General features: G+C 42.0%; 1 protein-coding gene across 4 annotated transcripts in view; it reads right to left on the bottom strand.

The window, feature by feature from the left end:
- The window catches only part of PHLDB2 (pleckstrin homology like domain family B member 2), a 118,960-nt gene that overhangs the window by 65,205 nt on the left and 37,227 nt on the right, over positions 1–16,528 (bottom strand). The window contains exon 1 of one of the 4 annotated variants that reach the window (XM_069022846.1): positions 474–611. The exons of the other annotated variants lie outside the window; for them this stretch is intronic. The gene's annotated coding sequence lies outside the window, so the exon portion shown is untranslated. Of the gene's footprint in view, positions 1–473; positions 612–16,528 lie in introns of those variants that run through there. 4 annotated transcript variants of the gene reach the window in all.

Genomic DNA, 16,528 nt, shown 5'->3' with positions numbered 1-16,528 from the left:
CACACCAAAGCAATCCTACAAACCTGCACCAGATCGGCAAAGCTCTCACCAGAGCAGCGCATCTCGCCCGTCCCGTGTTTGGCAAGTGGCTGGAGGTGCCAGCCCGGACCCTGCAGGGATCTTGGCTCAGGAGGCTGCTCAGGGACAGAAGCAGCCAGGCCACTGGCGGGATTGGAGCTGTTACAATGGGAAAAAAAGGGGACATATCCTCCGGGGAGGGGTCGTCCCACGCCCGGGATCACTGGGTGCTGGCAGCCCAGGCCGTATAACCAACCTTCGCTTTCCGAGCGCCTGTGCAGTGTCAGCTTGGTACGGCAAACCCCGGCGGTGAGAGATGTGAGCCAGCCTGGAGGACTCAGGGCAGTGAGCCAGAGTATCCTGCATAGCGATCTTGTTTCGTGCTGTGTGGCCTCGTCACTCTACCTTTCCCCGTTTGTTTCCCAAAGAGGAAATTCGGGAATAGCAGCACTTACCTGCTGTGCAGGGGTCCTGCGCAATGGGTCGAAGCTCACCCAGCACTCGGCCAGGTAAACCGTGACTGCTGACTGTTCCCATGTGCCACGAGGAAACGGAGTTTGCTGTGATACACTTCCTGCCTTACATATTCCAGGGAATATTTTACTTGGCTAGAACTGTTACTTTACTACAATATAAACTTTGTAATAACTCATTAATGTCTGGAATCTGTATAGTGACACCCACAATACTAGAGAATATTGAACAAAAGACTGCCCCTGCCTTGGTGTCTATTGTAGCTTACATATAAAAAGACAAGCTTTGAGACTAATTACTCTAAAAGGCCGGAACCTAGATGGTCTCTTCTGTGATGCCTCCACAAGCATCCCAGTGCTTCATTTTCCACTAGCATTGAACCTGGCTTTTCTCCGTTCACTGAGCAAGCAAGGAGAAGTACACACACTTAAAAAATAAAGGCAATATGCGTGTAATAAATGCAGAGTTAAGTTAAGGACATGCTTAAAGTTAGTAGAACTGAAAATTACTTTTAATCCTGCCACAGCCAGAACCAAAAGCAGCCAGCTTTCCCTTCATCTCACATGATCTTCCTTTTCCTTTTAAGTGGGAAAAACTGTAAGTAATAGTCTGCAAAAATCTTCCCAGGGGGAAATGAAGCCTAGCAGTACAGAAAGCTGCAACTTTGCTCTTGCGGTCAAAGCATTACTCTGAAGGACTTGTGATGTGCCAGCTGAAACGTTCCTTCACTTAGTTCCTACCCAGTAGGTGAGGAGGCAGCAAAGCTGGGTAAGGCAGACCATATGTTTCTCCTGATACCTGTATGCTGGGAAAACTTTGTCTAAATCAGTGTCATCTGTTTCTTGTCAGCAAAAGAAATAAAAATAAATAATAGGTCTTATTTCTAAAATAATAATAAGTACTGAAAACCAGCCATAGCTGAGGCTCTAAAATAACTTGGTAAGTTGTAATGTTTAACAGGCAAGAGTCTGGCAATTTAAAACAACAAAAAAACCCCTGTCTTGGACATTTTATGAGTGGGAAATGCTTAAAAATTAGGAAACAAGTGAAACTCCATAAACTAAAGAGCTGAAAACTCTTGTTGGAACAAAAGAAGCAATGCTACTATTAAAGAAAGTCAGGAAAAAGTATATGGAAACTTGCACAAGAGCTACAAGTCATAGATGGGTTCAGCAGTCCACCTAGCTAACAGTAACAGTTTTCATCACAATTGTAGTGCTGCATCAACTGTACTGCATATCATAGAGGCTTTTAAAATTCTCCACCCCTCAGTATGCAAGCGTGCCCAATAAAAGTTTAGTTTCCATGGTAATTCATGTAAGTAGAAATCAGATGTTGGAATGTTTGCAAAAAACATGCTTTAATCAGGAGCATTGAAAACGGTAATAAAAAACCATTTTGTTACCATACTTCAATGCCATGCTTTTATAGGATAGAAGGAGAGATCGCTTCAGAACTGAAGTAATCTCTGAGCAGGCACCCACAATCACAACCTCTGTGTTACCTGGTCCCTCACCTTTATGGATTTTATCCACATCAGGTGTGGTGGGCATGACTGCATTTCTGTCAAATGAGCCAGAGCCCACAGCTGGGAGTTGGTTCAGGCTTTATGTTACCTTCAGGAGGAGAGGCGATTCCCAGCCTGACAAAATCGGTTAAGATAAAGCTTCCCATTGATGACTGGATGCTGTTACACCCATCCTTTTCTTTGGTGGCAAAACTGGTCTGGTGTCTTCCATTTTGTGCCTTAACTACTTATTTGGATTCACAATCTATGATTTGTGACATGCTTTGGTGGGGTGGTGCAATTATTTACAAAAACCAGATCAAGAAAATGATTCCAGGTGAAACCTCTTCCTTCCCAACACCTCTACCTCTTCTGAAAAAAGTCAAAAAAGTACTTGCATTAGAGTGATTGACGAGAAACAAATAGATCTGAGCAGTTGTGTTTGAGACTGAACCTCTGTTTCTTGAACAAGCATCACCAACACACCAGTTAAGTTGCACCCTTTTTGAACAAACCTGTCGCAACAAATGAAGTTGTAAGGATTCAGTGCTTTCCAGCATTTTGAAACACTTGTTTATAGCTTGAAAATAGTAACAATGGTTACAACCAGAACTTTGGGTGAAACTTCAAAGCAAGCAGTGATTCCTCTGCTGTAACTTCCTCAAAGACATTTTGAGGCAGCATAGTAGGCTGGATTCTAGGTTAGGAAAGAATCTTGATTTTTAAGGCCCAGTGGGAATATCTGCAAAATCAAAAGGCAATGCTTGGGCATGACTGCATTCATCAGTTACATTGTGGTGAAAAAAAAAAATCACACCCTGCAGTTACAGTGGTCATCCTAGTTAAAAATCTAAAAATCTATCAATGCAGCACACAGTAGAAATGTATATCAGTAATAAAATAATTTGGGGTTCAACCAGTGGAGTGTTCTTGTGACTCATCCTTTCTTAAACTGTCATGCAAGGGCTATCAAGAAGAAACTGCCTGGGGAAAATAAGTTACATGAGTAATCAAATCTCATGCTTCAGGGCAGAAGTCAATTGCTAGAAGGGTCAAGAAAGGAATTTCCTTACTCTCTTCCTTTGTGCAGTTGTACACAATTAACTAAATTCTAATTGCAAGGCAAAAAAAGCAGTTATATTTTGCATTTTTCTGAATCATCAGGCACTGGCTGCTTTTGCAGCTGGATTCAGAGCTTAAGGGACAGGTCTGGTAGGTGGGTTTTGTTTCACTTCTGTGAGTATTTGCCTAGATTTACAGCACAGCTGGGAGGTTTGCTCTTCCCTTATGCCAACTGCCCAGCCCACAGTATAACTGTGTTGCAGAACTACCACTAAATGGAGACTAATTTAAGCAGTTAATTTTCTGTTAATAATAAATAGTTACCTTGAAAAAATCCCTCTGTCTATAATTGCACAACTCATAATGAGTCATTTAAGTAGCAGCAGTGTTGTATCCATAATGGCCTAAAGATATAAACAAGACAAGATTTGTTGGAGAGGTAACCATTTTCATTAAGCAACTGGACCATTTAATGCAATAAAAGATCACACTATTTCTTCATTAAATAGAGTATTTTAGTAATCAAAAGAATTTTTGCTACTACAGGATGGACATTGCTTCAAATCACAAGAGCGCTCCCCTATTAGCTTGTGTATGGTTCTCTGTCTTCACAGCTGATTAATTGCTTCCCTTTCCTAGAATCAGCGTGTGCACTGGTCAGTGGGGGTGGCTTAGGCCTTCGTTAGCCAGCTCTGCTACTGCTGCTAAGCTCTATAGAGTGATACTAAAGTGTTTTTTCCTGTACGCAAGTACATTTTTGATTATATGATCTGTGAGAAAACACGTTGAAAACTACAAGCACTAGCAAAACCTCGGTCAGTGCTCCTCATAGATGCCAAAACAGTAGGAAAGCAGTTGGCACAAGACATGGTGCAAATTCTGTAGCTACACTGGTTTACAATTATAGTCACAGATTAGGACAGCTAATCGTTTTGTACTCAGTGGTTGGATACATGGGTACCTTCGTTCCATAGTTGCCCCTTCTAGTCTTATCTTTTATGCAGCAAGCAATAAGCTGATTCATAAGTCTTTACATGCACCCAAGTTTGGAAGCCTTATGATTTTCTTCTGATGCCAAGCCAGGGAAGTTTTCTCTTCTCCTTTGGTCTCTATTTATCAAATCTGGACGCATATATAACAATACTGTGGGTCATATCAGTAAGACAGTACTTTCTTTAGTAGGAAGGAGAAGAACTCTAAAGCAATTTAAGCTATTTGCCCAAGGTTACACAAGAAATCTCAGTGGGGGCAAAGTATGGAACAGAAGAACCAAAGTTACTACTGTAATTTCACAGTTAATCTGTGTAAAGATGGATCTCTCTGTGTTGGAATAAATTCTCATTTGTTTTCTTCCTCCTGCAAAAAAGTATTCTTCCCCTTCAAATGAAATAAAATTAACTAGTATAGAGTCAAAAGAGGTAAGACAATGTATTTGTATCAACAAGAAAGATGGTTGCTAAAACTTCTTTCATTCTGTTCAGAGTCATGTGGGCTTTTGTAAAGGAAAAAGCTTTGCCTAATGAAGTTTAGATAAAATATATTCTCCCAACTGATTCATGAAGTTGTTTTTGCTGACAGGTTTTTATATGTGCATTCAGAAGGGCTGTAGAGGTTTTCTTTTCAGGAGATGGCCCCCAAATGTGGAAATATGTCCCATTAGCAGCACAAAGGATAACACAATATTGCTACTACTTTCTCACAGTAATAGGGCAAAATAAGATGCAGAGATATATTTTAGCCTCAGATTTCTGGTTTTTTTTCTACTAACAGAGGCAAGATTAAAAGCATCTGAAAAATGTAAATTATAACAATACTCTCCCTATGCAGCCCTTACTTAAAATTGCCTTAAGTGCTTAGGCAAAATATACTAAACCCAGACATTCTGAAGATATGCTAATACCCAAGGTAAAATCAACCTAAACCAAAATAGAAGTCAAGTGACAACCCACAACCTAGCTTTCCCACTGCACTTGCACCCCCTTCAACCAAATTCTGAAAGTGTAACAGGATAGTGGAGAATGTCACAGAATACAATGCGTTCATCTCCCAACAGAATATGCATAGGAAAGGGGAAGATGGTCCAGCATTTCCCCACAGGTTTTTAACGGATGGGTGCTGTACAAGTCTGGCTCCTGAGGCCGGGATAGCTTCTGTACCAGACAGCTTGCTGTCATGCAGAGCATGGTAAGACAGGATATGGCACATACCCCTTATATATTATACATGCCCTGTGCCAGATTAATCCCTATGCTGTTCTTCCCTTTCCTCCTTATGTCAGCCCCATTTTGGGGTACCGTGGGGGATAATGGGGGACCGTGCCCAGCCATCCTACAGGTAACACTCTTTCCTGTGCCTGCTGTTGGATGTGCCACCTTCCTTACAGAGCCAGTCACAGGATTGGGTTTGGGCAGGCTGGGCAGGGGATGAAACTGTGGGAGGGCTCTGGATGACCTTGCCCTTCGTGCAGGCTGCAAACTGCTGGAAGAGCTTTTGGCACCTGAGCTTAGTGTAAAGAAATCACAGCACCTGGGTACTTCAGATTCAAAGCTCTGCATCTCTCCACCTGCCCAGCCTGTGGTGGGTGGGAACTCCCCTCTTTAACCAGAAGCTAAAGCTTTACAGGGCAGCACCCCAGCTAATGGTACAAGGTAAACTGAAAAGCAAACACAGATATTTTGGAAATATGAGTAGTTTGAAAATGCTGTTTTACAGGAACTGAGCTATGTAAAGTCTGCTGACTTATGCACATGTCCTTGTCCATGTTGCTCCTCAGAGAGCACCTGTTTGTGTCCCGCTGTGCTGCTCCTGGAGCTTGGGCACTCCTTTACCACAGAGCCTCTGCTCTCCGCTCTGGGCTGTGCTGCTGTGGCCACGACACCACACATTTCCCATGAGATTCCCTCTGACTGATGTAGGATTAGGCCACAGGAAGCAATAAAATATGCTTGCTGATCCCACAGTATCACAGGAAATTTACATATGACAATCTTTAACACATTGTTTTAATAAATTATAATTTTGTACTGTAGTTTAAAGACCACTATAAAATCTGAGATAGGAAGCTGGGGGTAGTCTGGCTTCTTTGTCATGATGCCTTGTTTACACGTTCCTTTTTTTTTCTTCTTTGTACTACTGAAACCTTAAAGCACTCAAGGGGAGGCATCTTGGTGTTGGTGAGCAACAACCTTCTTTTTGGTTGCAAGCTCCTCAGACCATCCTGTAAACTAGAAACCTGTTCTAACCAAAAAGAGAAATGCACTATTTCAGTGATATACTTTACTAACAGGACATAAATTACTAAGCAATATGAAATGGGGACACAAAAGTAGCCCACAGAATTTGGGCAATTAATGCATAAAGAGAGAGGAGGAATAACAGCAGATCCTCGTTAGACTTAGGAACAGTTTGTCATTAATGTATTTTTTTAAACTTCATAATTTTAACGGGAGAAAAATGTTTCTTTATGCCTCCAATCTCCTCTTTAGTTAACAGAGGCTTCAGGTTCCCCCTCCCCCTTCATTTCTGGAGAGGCTGCCAAGTTTTCCCAGAGCTAAAAGCAACAACTTTCTGTTAAACGTTACTTCATGCTTCTGGCATTAATCTAATAGGAGGCTGGATGGGGAGGAGGGGGAAGCAGCAATGAAAGCTGATTTCCTGTCATGCAGTGGGAAATCCATAGAAAATTCAGATTTAACACTAATTTTAACAGCTGGATGACTGCTTTGGCTTTTACTTGCCATAGGAACATACAACTGCTAGGGTTTTTTTTTTTGTTATAAAAAGAAAACAGATGTCAAGCAAAAGGCAAAATAAAAAGGAGGCTTGCATTTGTAAATACCCTGATTAAATCATCCTTTTCCTCTACTTTAGAAATATCAACAAATTTTGCAAATTGCCTCTCATTTCTGTTAACATTTCTAATAAGAATATTCATGGAAAGAGAAAATATCCAAGGAAATTGTCTTGCTAATAAGCACTTCAACAAATATTTACTTGGGAAGTGCTCCAGTGACCACTTTGAAAAGGGCACTAGTGGGTTTGAGAATCACACAATAGGGACATTGAAATAAATCTCCTCGATGGAGGTGAAAAAATCATAATAAAACCAGTAGATTGTAAACACTCAAAATGTAAGTCAGAGAAAACTGTCCTGTAGCAATTCCCCGCCATAGACAACATACAGCACAGAACTGTTAGCAGCACGTCTCTCAGGCTTAACAATTCTGATAATAATTGTTTGGAAGGCGATGGCCACAAATGTAATCCTTTATTCTGACTATTTAAAATAATGGCTGTTTTCTTCTTTCAATGCTTGTTGCTCAGCCTTTGCTCCACCTGTTTCTCGCACACCATATGGCTCAACTCACGACATATTGCAGAAGATTTTTTTTACATTGATGGAAAGAAAGCTTAATACAGTACACATGCTGAAACTGAATGCTGTTTTGCAGATGAAGCAGGGCTATAGCTTGTGTGTGTACACAAGGAAGGACCCTTACCACAGATTATCTTGATTATAAAGCTTTACCTGCCCGCTGATGCATGCAGTCAGCAGAACATGGCAGCTGGTTTTTATGTCCCTAGCTGCAGCCAGCTGTTAGGCTGAAAGTGTTAATCACCATTTTCATCGGTCTCAGGCTTGCACTTAGCAAACTAGAGGACTCTCAGGAGCAGCGATGCCTGAGAAATCCCAGAAGCTAACACCCAAAACATGAAGTAGAAGTTATGCTATGTGAGCAGTGAGGCTTCTCAAGGGGCAGATAAGCACAGGGCTAGAACATTTGATAGTTTGAAGTACTGATGGGCAGGAGAGACGAGGAATGAAAGCCTTGAAAATGAGTGAGAAAATGAGAAAAGTTCCTGTGGATATCAGTTAGAAAGAAGTTTTAACAGATGAAGCTGCTTAGAGTGTTGAAAAGGCAGAGACCTCTAAAAAGAAAATTGTTTCCAGTTTCTTTATTCTGTATTCCTAAACCCCAGGACATTATGCATAGTTTTAAAGTCAACAGGACTATTGCCATTGCTCTCTCTGTACTCCAAAAATTCCAGCTGCTATCAGGTTTTTCTTGCAATGGAAACAAGCTGGCAGAACTTCAAAGTCTTGATAACAGTTTATACAGAGAAAGGACAGCAACAGTTAGTTATACTTCCCTATTAAAAATGTTGTTTTCACCTCTCTATTGTTTTTATAGAAGTTGGATAGAATTTGGCAATGAAATGGTGCCACTTGTATCTGGTCAAAACTCAGGAAGAGAATGTCAAAATGTAGCTGTACTGGAATTTGTTTGGGAAATGTGATCTGAGAGCTCAACTTTTTGTTAAATATGCCATGACCAGGGGTTATGAGCACCATGAAATCATTGATCTCAGTTGGACAGGTTTTAAATGGATAAAAAACTGAAATGAAAGTTTGAAAAATAAGGATATATGAGTATCCTATTTCTTTATTGGAAGGCACAGAAATCATGCAACCCTGATAAACATTAAGACAGCATGAACCCTCCAAAGAACATAGGAAACTGAGTGAAAAAAATGTTAAGTGAAAATAACACTTGAAGATAAATTTGCCTTTGATTAGCAAATCCAGTTCAAACAATTCCATCTGAGTCTTAATCTTTTCTAAGTTTTGACTACAGTAGGATTGTAGCTTCAGTTTCAAAGCTGTCCTAACTTTCCATTTTTACTTCTCAGCAAAAAATGTTTCTCTTTTAAAAGTACTACAGTACCTCATTTATTTTCTTCCTCCTTTCCTTCTTCCCTGATCATACGCAACAGCAGAAACAGCTTTTGCTAGCTTTCTCTGTGCTGGCAAGAAGCCCAAAGATCCAGCTGACAAAAACCTCAAGTCAGCAATTCCAACGTGAAGAATGTCCTTTTCAGAGCCCCTGTTTCACAGTCTCCCTGTCACGGAGCATCTCAGCAGCACCACACAGAAGAGCCTTGCACTGCCCTTCCTTCCAAGGTGAGTTCTCCTTGCTCTGTTCCTTGTGCTTCAGCGATTAGCTCTCCTTACCCACCCCTTGCTGCCCAGCATTTGTGTGCTGAGCTCTGGGGGAGGCTGAACGAACAGCATCGGTCCAAAACAAAGCTCCCATCAGTGGGTTCAAGGAGTGACTGGAAGGCTCAGTGGGTCAGCTCCTGTCCCTCCCAGACCTCATTATACTTGAAGCAGAGCCTCCTGTACTCAGAGGGAAGCAGCTTGAGAGGCTGTGTGAGCCTAGACAAAATACAGTCAGCAAAAGGTCCCTGAATTAAATACATGTGTGCTGCTGTAATCCTCACCCACTGCTGGATCACTGAGTTTGCACCAAAATTTCTAACACAAAAGAGTCAAGAGCTTCACAAAAGCTGCTGGTGCACAGTGGCAAGCACTCAGAAAAACAAGTGCTGTGAACAAACTTAAGGGTCTATCTCATGCTTTAGTTGAATAAGGTGAATTTTGATTTGGTTTTTTTTTTTCCCCAAAGGAATTAAATGATTTTTAAGGAAACAAAGAGCACAGTAAATAAAGACTTCACTGGGCTGCACAGTGATCTGCGCTACAGCTTCGCAGCACGGAAGTGGTTCATCCTGCAATCACAGCACTTCATATAATATCAAAATAAGCACTTATTTCTCATGCAGTTTTCTTTCCTGAGCCTTTCTTTAGTGGATACAACAAGTGAACACTGTGCTTCTTGCTCTTTCTCCTCCCCTTTCTTCAGTGGTCCTTTGGTATTTACCTCCTCTCATTTTGGATTTCCTGTCTGTACCCTAGGGAAAGGATTTTCCTGTGAGAAACAAATGTCACATTGCTGATCTGTTTGGATGCCAATAGTCCAAGCCTATCCTTCATGTGAAGCAAAGCTCTCATCTACCTGCTACCAGAAGAGTACTGCTCTCAGATTTTTTTTTCCTGAACCATTTCATTTGGAACTAGCTTTAGAGCATCTATTTTCTGGTCACTAACAGAGCTGCTATTTACATTTTTTAGATTAAGATGGATGCAACTGTTTTGGGTAACTGAAGACCTGGACTAAACTGGACTAAATCTCAAAATGCAAACCAAGCATCATTTTGAAAACATACCTACTTTCTATCGGGTCCTGCGAAGCTCATGTGTTTTGGTTACTGTATTTGATGTTTTGCTCTGAGAGGGAGAGAAAAGCAAGTGAGAATATTCCATATTTCTTCTGCATCTATACAGAGAGCAGGGCACAGTGACTCTGGTAGAAGCATCCAGATATGGTGATATTAAACACACACAGCTGTTTCTGAAATTACTGAAGGTGGTTTTGCATAAGAGAAGAAATATTCCTGGCAATTCCCACCTAATTATTCATGGAAATAAAAGTCACCAGCAGGACAAGAGAAGGAAAAAAAGCTCTGCAGTTGAGCAGCAAAAGTCCCAGGAGATGTGTCCGTGCAGACAGTTGGGACCAAAAACTTTCTTCCCCTCAAACACAGATCAGAGCTGTTGTTTTTTTCCAGTGATCAGAGAGACCAAAAAACCTTTAGCCTCTGGGCTGGATCATGTCCAAGGCTGCTGAGCCTTGGGTGACTTGCTGACAGGCTTTGGAAGTGCTTGGGAAGAGAGGTGCCACCTCTCTTCTCAGGCTCTGCAGAGGCCAGAAGACACACCACAATTGTGCTGTGAAGACAGAAAAGGTTTTGGAAGCCCCCTGGGGATTATGTTTATGTACATACATGCTCAAGTGCAAGGTGTGTGTCCTACACTGAGCATGTGTCATACCAGCAGAGTGCAAAAGTAGGGCTAAGGAATGGGGTAGGATATACTGCTTAGTGCATTTTCAGTTAGAGGCCTTCAGGGTGTTTGGTGCTCAGGATGTTGAAAATGCCTTAGATTTCTTTGCTATCCTCTTGTGGTATGTGATAAGAGCTGCTGGATTGCCACGATTGCAACGGCCTGACTGTGGCAAACAACAGTCTGTGTCTTTGAATGGTTGTGCTGTACAACTTCAAGCTGTTACAGAGCATTGGGGAGTGTTTTGTGGCTTGTGGTATATGCAGAATGGGTGATTTGTAGACCTTCTGAGTCTAACCAATTACCCCGGTGCTTGTGAGGCATTGGATTGGATGACCCCAGTGGCTTATTCCATGTCAAGTGTGTGATATCTCACACTGCTCACTATTTTAAGAGAAATAAATAATTGCCTTTGTTGGATTCCTGCTTTGAAAATTGACTAAAAACTTCTTTAATACACATGAAAGAATGTTTAGAGGTTGAACTCTGGGTAATGCATTCTGGAAAGCTCAGAAAAGCCAGTGCTCTGGCCAGTGCATCACCAGAGAGCTAGCTGGGGTTCAGAGGAATGCAGCAGAATTATGTACAGCCTTGCTTCAGTCTTACCTTGAACACATTTGCTTTTCATTTTCTGCAGTGTAAGTGTAAGAAGAATCTAAATCTACACTTAGTGATCATTCATGGGACTAATGAAAGGCAGATGCAGACAGTGCTTTAATAAAAGTCAGACTCAGTTGCATGGCAAATTGTGGGGAGCCTGCAGACACTTTCAAACCAAGGAACTATCTGAGAAAGGCACAGTTTGGAGAATCTTGAACTTTGTCTCACAAACTCATAATGTTGGATATTTCTTAAGGTCAGGCATAGAAATAGACTGTCAAAAGCCTATTTTTTTTTTTTTTTTTTTCAAATAAAGACACAAGGGACAACCTTTCTGTCACAGCAGACAACTCACTCAGATGCTAAACCTAGTCAACAAAACAAACGTTCTGAAAACCTGATGTTTTCTAGGCAATGAGGTAGGTGAATAACCAAGGAAAGCTCATTCAAGGGAGAAACTGTGCTGGATGCTGTAGTAATCAAAGAGTAAAACTGAACTGTGATCATGCTGACTGTACAATAAAGAAAAAAAGCAAACCTCCATAGCCAAGTGCAACTCTCAGCCAAATTCAACTCTGTAGCAAGTAAATATTCCTATGTGGAAAGCTCCATTAGAATTGACTTAGGCCAGGTGGGTCTGGTTTGTGTTTTATTCTGACCTGGCCTTTTCCTTCTAATTGATGTTAATTTATATTTTCCACACTGGAATCTGAAGTTGCATTCCATATAAAGGGTTCACTTGCTTAGCTGGAGTTAAAAGCCGAGATACCTGCTTCTCTGACACTGCAATAATGAGGAGATCCATCAGAGCACTGCCACATTCTAACTGGTCGATAAGTCTGCATCATTTATCTCTTGCAGTTGGACAGGTGTTGGAACCTGGTACTGCATTTTTCTGATACGAAGCCTTCTGATTTCAGAGCAACTCTTAAAACACAAGTTCTCACATATCAGTGAGCACTGCAGAGCAGATAACACCTTGCTTGCTTGAAGCTCCAGGTGCCTGACTTCTGAAAACTCAGCTTTTACTCCGAGAGGAATTTATTTGGCTGTGACTTTCTTTTTGCCTTCTCTGCATGTTGCCCTGATGACTTTCTGGTTTCTCTTCCACATGAACAGCCACCTGCATGTTAACTCAGCCTGTTGTCAAACCCTCCACCTACACAACACATTCTTAAACAGCTTTGCACATACCCTCGTTTTTGGGGTGGTGGCTCCTATTGTTTCAGCTCTCTATTCCTTAAAGCCTAATTGCACTTTGCAGTTGATAGCAACTGCCAGCATCACAAGATGTGCATTTTTAGTACCCAGGCAAGCCATTGTATTTACGTCCCTCAGAACTACTCAGCAGGACACTAACCATGGACCTCAAGTTTTCTCAGACACACAGATCTCTTCCCAGGGAACTTCTAGAGCTGCAGACCACCTTCCTCTACATGCCTACAGTAATGAAACCTTGTATTTAAATGCAGTGGCTCCCTTTCCTTTGGCAAAAGTAGACTCTGAGTACTACAGGAAAATGGCCCATCCACTCTTCCTTCTGCTCTATAAATCATTTTCTCCCCAGCTAAATCTATTTTCCAGTTAAATATGCCAACAGGCTGTTCCCTTTGCTGAAAGATCTGGATTTTGCCTTAACTGTAGGTTTATAACTTTGTGAAATGCAACTATACACATTTCAAAATTAACCTGTATTTTCAGCTAGCCTTAATGTGGTAAGATACAGCATAGCCAGAATAAAGAAATTTTTACCTTTCAGTCAAAACTGGCATTTTTGGCAATGAGTAGAAGCTGGCTTCATTCTCTGGAAAGCTCTTGACATTGGGACACCCACATTCAAGTTCCTGCTGTGTTCATCTGAGTGGGTCTGGAGTAAAAACCTTTGCTCCAACTCAGGCAGAACTTTTAAGTGGGATCCTGTGTCAGGTCAGTGCCTGACACCACAAAACAAACATTCATGAATTAAAACATCCCATTAGCATCCAAAAGCAAACATTAGCACAACTGAGTTAACAAGAAAAATATATTTGTAAAAAAGAAGAACGTTTCAAACTGTTCTCTTTTCATTCCAGCATGGAATAAACAAATACCAGACTTCCAGTGCTGCTGAGGAGCAAGCACCATACTCCAGCAGTAACAGAACTGCAGCACTGGTAGCAAAGGGGTTTGGACAGAAACCTTTAAGATTTCACTGTTCATAGGGTATTTTCAGACTTTTGGATGGTTCTTCAGATACAAGTCTCCTAGCAGCCAGCTTGTGCCAACTTGGCTCTCCCCAGCTTGTTCAGGTTTTTTTACTGCCTTTGCTTCCTGGGCAAAAGCTGACACCTGATGGAACAAAGACTGCTGCCCCTTGCAGAGCTTCACAAAGCACAGGATGGTGCTCTGAGTGCAGCAGCAAGCTCTCCTCCCTGTGGTGCTGCTGATCCTCCACCCTGATCCTGCCCTTTGCACCCCCTTTAGCACAGCTTCCGAATGCTCAGTTCTAGGTTGGGTCACTTCCAAGGCTGAGGAACAGCCCTCATTTCCCTAATGACACCAGCCTGGCCTAGAGCAGGGATGTCCTTTCTCTGACCCATTTGACAGAGGAAATTTATCAGCTTTGGAGCTTTTCCACTTTAAACACCTTCAATGCCACTTGCCAAGACCTGCTCCACTGAGCACACAAAGGAGCACAGTGTCATGGAGATAAATGAGCCACCTCCTTGGAATTCTTCAGCCTGGCAGTCATGCCATGGCAGGAGCCTCACCTGGCATCTATTTTTGTCAACCAACAGTTCATAACTCGGAGGCAACACACTGTTGTGAACAGGCACAAGCTGTTCATAGGAACAAATAAAAGTGAATGCATGGGCAGGCTTTGGAAATCCCATGGAAGTTTTACCTGATGAATGACAAGCAGATTGCGAAATGATTAGACACTTCTGGGAAGTACCTTGTCCCATAACTGCTCCATCCCAGGAAATTGCCTCATCACTAGCAGAGCAGTCATGCTGCCTCTTGCTTTTTGCTCTGTGGCTTGATGAGTCTTCCTTTTCTGGCAAAATCATGACTTCACATCCATAGGTGAGGTGAAGAGCCTCTCTGTGTCAATTCTTTAACTGGATAATCAATTGTCCTGCACAAGAGGTATAAGTTTGAGCTGCCTCAGGAAGGGGAGGAAGCTCATGCTGAACTACTATTTCTGCTTCCTGAATGAGAAAGGGGCACTGACACAACTCCAAAGATAACAGCCAAACCCCCAATATATAAAGTAACAGTGCAGGTGCCTGAGTCCAAGCCATGAATCCTGGTTTCAAATAATCCCTTATTTCAGAATTGTGAGCATGCAATCAACTTGGGAGAGCACAGGAATTTTTGGCACATTTTTGTTCTTGTCAACAGCCTTTCCTTGGCTGTTTGCTCTCTCCAGTAGGCTATGGCTGGTAGCCCTATTTTGGACACTTGGACCAGGACTTGGAAATGCAGCACAAGCCCTCAGTTTTTAAAAGTTAGGCATGTTGCAACTCCATGTCCTCATTCTGCTGTTGTCCAAAACAGCATGTGCTGCAGAGTAGACACACAGAGGAATCACAAAGGTGACTGACAGCTGGGAATCTTCTAATTTTCAAGCACTCAGTTCTCTTTTAATTAGATTCTAGAAACACACCTTGATATGTTTCTAAAAAAAAGTTTAAAAAGTGTGGAAATTATATCACATAGAAATTTCAGAACTTAGTGTGAACCCCTGAACTCTGGGGTTAATGGTAAAGTATGTGTCACATCTCTGCCTCAAAGCATGAGGTACTAATACTGCTCTCTGAAAAGGTGTACACATTTCCCAACCTCAGTTTGGAGACCTTCAGTGAAATGTCCTATAACATTCAGCATGTCCACTTACTGAATAGTCCATGCTTGACTTCTGGAATTCATAACATCTGAAACAGTCCAATAGAACCCTTCATGTATATATTTTTAAAGTAGCCTTGAATGCACACATTTGTATCTGCTCTTTCTCTAACAATACTGAGCTCCTCAAGGAATGGCTGACAGAGCATGGATGCTATGCTTCTAAAATGGGCAGTTTAGGAGAGAGTGAACTTTTGCCATGCACAAGAGGAGGTAACAAAACTGGCTGTTCAACTTAGCTGGCTTGTCAACACGTTGTCCCCATAGTTAGCTGTGCCCTCTGCAACCTTTTATTATGCCAGCTGACCTAAGAAACATCAACATCTCCTCAGACCTGAAAAGTGTAGAGTCCTGGTCAAGAAATGGCATGAGCTCACCTTCACAGAGACGTGGTAATCCTCAGTGTGAATGACTCCTCAAATTCAGTTGTCACTCTCCAAAAGCTGGGTCAGGACCCAGGACTTCATTGATGAAGACATATTAAACCTTGTCCAGCTCAGAGCACACACACTGAGGCTGCTGAAGGCAGAACAGCCGTACAGTCAGAGCCAAGTCACACTGATATTGTATGGTGCCTATTTGGAGGCTTGGCCTCAATTAGCATATAAATGAAGTGGTACACGCAGTTGCAGCTTGCCAGAAAATGAGACAAAATAATCCCCCCGGTTTGGCAGCTCTCTAGAGCATTTAGTTTGTGAATGAAGAGCCAGGCACACTTTGAAGCCAAGCTGGGTCCACAGCTTATAGCCAATTGACTTTATGTGGCAAATACAGGTCTTGAGAAGTCCTGAAGGAGACCAATGCTTTTTCCTGCTCTTAGTTTCTATTATAGGAAAGTGACTTTAAAGATACTCATCACTGTTCCAGAAGACTGATAGCATTTCACTTATTGCATCCACAGGCCCAGATGAGCTGTGGTACGGCCCTCCCGCTGCAGGCTTCTGGCCATTAACGGAATGCTTGATTTTGTTCCAAGTAAAGGAGAAGGAATGGAAAGTTCACAGGAAAAATGATACAGAGAGATGTGACCATGTAGCTGCTGAGCTTAGACACAGACAGAAATTTTACTTAGGGATCTTTGTTAGGTGAAGAATAAGGACACAAAAACAGTAACAAAGATCTTCAAAACTGGCGCACAACAGCATAGAGGGAAGGAGTAGCCATGTTTACTTTTACTGCCTGTACAAGCCTTTTAATGTATTTCAATTGAGACAGAAGGAAGAAGGCTCGTGTTT

This window comes from Aphelocoma coerulescens, chromosome 1 (assembly GCF_041296385.1).
Source record: "Aphelocoma coerulescens isolate FSJ_1873_10779 chromosome 1, UR_Acoe_1.0, whole genome shotgun sequence".
NCBI lineage: Eukaryota > Metazoa > Chordata > Aves > Passeriformes > Corvidae > Aphelocoma > Aphelocoma coerulescens.
This window is presented reverse-complemented; position numbering and strand designations above follow the sequence as displayed.